We start from the raw sequence: 3,208 nt of genomic DNA, 5'->3' as shown, positions 1-3,208 counted from the left end.
GGTGGCAATGTCGCCTGTAATATTTGAACTGCAAGGGGGGTCCGGGGGGGCGACATTGATCTTTAGGATCCCCCCCTGGCAAGGGATCGGGGGCAACACCTCCAAAGCTAAAAATAGATGTAAAATTACCTTATAAAATGTTGTAATTTCGTAGTCAATCTGGGTCGTTCATTAGGCGGAGATCTAACAATAGAAGTTATGTTTAATTTAGGGTTTTTTGCCCTAGAAGGAGATTGGTATTCTGAGTGAGAAAGAGAGAGAAGATTGTGTGAGAGCGAAGAGGGAATTACAACAGATTTGATGTAGGTTGTATCTCTTTAGTTTGTTGGATAATATAAAATGAAGGACTGGCTGTTTCTCCGTGGACGTAGCCCAAATTGGGTGAACCACATATATCTGTGTCTCTCTTGTTTTATGTGTTTATATTTTTGCAATATATTTATGTGTTCCATTGCTTTGTAATATATAATTTTCTAACACGCCAATGGAAGATTACTGTGCGATATTCAGGAGTATGTCGAAGTTTAAAGAACCACGATGAAGGAAGGATTGTTGCACCACAAGGGAAGGTTCGTCAAAGTTTGCTGGAAATATGACCATTGGAAGGAAAAAAGTTGTCATTAAAAGGCATGGGAGAAACACATTTATGAAGCAAAGCTGGTTGGATCTAGTTCCATATCTGCATTGAATGAGCAAGATCAAAGCTAATCATGGGGTTCGAAATTCAAATTCGATATAAAAGCCATGTCATGCTCCACATTTTACACTTTGCTATCTGGAGAATTGAGTTTGAGAATTTTCGTCCAAGTCTGAGACAAGTGTGTTGTTGTATGTCTAAGAGAAGTTTCGAAGAGATTGCTAGAGAGTTTGTAGAGAAAGGACTAGCAGGCATCATGGAAGCCCAAACTAGTAAATCCGCAGCATCAAGTGTACCTGTGCCCCCAATGCGCACGAGGTTGCTGTGAAAAAACGTAGCCATGGAAGAACAGCCACAAAGAAGACAAGTAAAGAGACCAGCTGGAGCCTCTAGATTAGAGCTAAGGGTATCCCCAAGAAAGAAGGTAGTGAAAGAGCAGCGGACAAAGAACATGCAGGATAAGAAACCTATCTAGAAGGCGAAGAAACCAGTTCAACAAAAAGAACCAAGACAAATCCATGACATTGAGGAGGAAGCCGAAATGCACCAGATGGAGACAGAGGGCGCAGGAATTCCCTCTATGTTGCCACCATATTTTCTACCAAGGAAACCAGGTGCCAAGCCGATTGAAGATCCCAAAGATGCGAAATTTGACACTTTCACACTGTTGCTACCAAAAAAAGTGTTATGCTCTTAACCTGCAAGACGATTACCAGAACACCAAATATGCGAAGAAATATACCTAAAACATAGAATAGTGAGAAACAAGAGCAAGTATTTTATTTTGAGAAATCAATGTTCACTTGCCTCTTCAAGGGGGCAACCTTCAATAGAGCAGAGCTCGATTACAAAAGAAGACACGATGCTCCTCGCAAGGAGTCTCTATCCTTTATATATGACCCATACATGCGATACCATGGTTCTTATTAATACCATCTATCTAATACCATGGCCCATTTGCAACTAACTGTGGTCCCGTCATTAATTGTGGGTTAACCATTTACAATTATTAATATGGGCTTTATTGACTCCTTACTTAACTATAACTATGACTCGATCCTACTACATAAATAAGGGGGTTAGGGTGGGACCCTAACATGCCCTCCCCCTTAAGAATAGACTTGTCCTCAAGGCTGAAGCTGCGGAAACTGCTGAAGAATAGTGGTTGGTTCCCTGGTTGCATCTTCCGGAGAGGTGTCTTTCCATTTGACGAGGACTTCCCTGATCATGCGGCCATGCAGGTGTTGTTCTCGTGTGTCTAGGACCTGTTCGGGTTGGAGCCAGATTGACCCTTCTTCATCCAATTCCGGTAGACTGGTTTGAATTCTGCAATTGTTCCCAATCACTTTCTTGAGGCATGAGACATGGAAAACTAGATGGATTTTTGCAGTGGGTGGCAAAGCTAGCTTGTAGGCCACTTCTCCAATGCGCTGAAGTACTTGATATGGTCTGTAGAATTTTGGAGATAGTTTATGACAACCCTTGTCTTTGAGTGAATTTTGCTTATATGGTTGCAGCCTCAAAAATACCTGATCCCCTTCTTGAAGTTGGCGCTCTGAGTGATGCTGATTTACCTATTGCTTCATGCGGTTTTGATCTTGATGAAGATTCTCTCTAAGATGGGCGAGCATGGTTGTGCGGTTTTGTAGGAGTTGATCCACTTCTTGTATCTTTGAGCACCCCTTGATATAAGAAGTAGGGGAAGGAGGGAGTTGACCATAAACTGCTTCATAGGGAGTCACTTTGGTGGTGGCATGATAGTTGGTGTTATACCACCATTCAGCTAGAGGCAACCACTATACCCATAGATGTTGCTTTTCTGAAGTGAAACACCTAAGGTAGGTTTCCAGACATTTGTTGACGGCTTCAGTTTGACCATCCATTTGTGGATGATAGGAAGTACTGAGTTTTAGTTGGGTGCCTTGTATCCTGAAGAGTTCCTGCCAAAAATTACTGGTGAGGATCGGGTCATGATTAGACACAATAGAAGTGGGCATGCCATGCAATTTGAAGATCTGATCCATGAAAGATTGAGCGACCAAAGTTGGTGTAAACAGGTGGGGTAGGGCGTAGAAATGAGCATACTTAGAAAGATGGTCCACAACCACCATGATCACTGACTTATTTCCTGACTTTGGAAGACCTGCAATGAAATCCATAGAAACCTACGTCCATATAGATGCTGGGATGGGCAACGGTTGTAATGTGCCTGGTGCTTTGACTGTCTCCCCTTTGTGGCGTTGACATACATCGCATTCCGCTACAAAAGTAAGGATGTCCTTTTTCATGTCTGTCCAAAAAAATGATCGTCTAGTGCGAGCATATTTCTTCTGAAAGCCTGAATGTCCTGCAATGGGGGATGAGTGCAATTCTGCCAAAATGCGGCTTTTGAGGGTGGATGTTGGTGATATTACGACTCTGTCCTTGTAGCGAAGAATCTCATCCTACCACGAGTAGCCCTTGGTGGAATTTGGATCCGCCTGCAATTGAGTAATGAGTTGGGAGAACCAGGGATGTGAAAACCATTCCCTGCGAGCCTCTTCAATCCATTCTGGAATGGGAAGGGAAATT

Source organism: Pinus tabuliformis, chromosome 7 (assembly GCF_031772625.1).
Source record: "Pinus tabuliformis cultivar Carrire ecotype Pingquan chromosome 7, CPIR1, whole genome shotgun sequence".
NCBI lineage: Eukaryota > Viridiplantae > Streptophyta > Pinopsida > Pinales > Pinaceae > Pinus > Pinus tabuliformis.
This window is presented reverse-complemented; position numbering follows the sequence as displayed.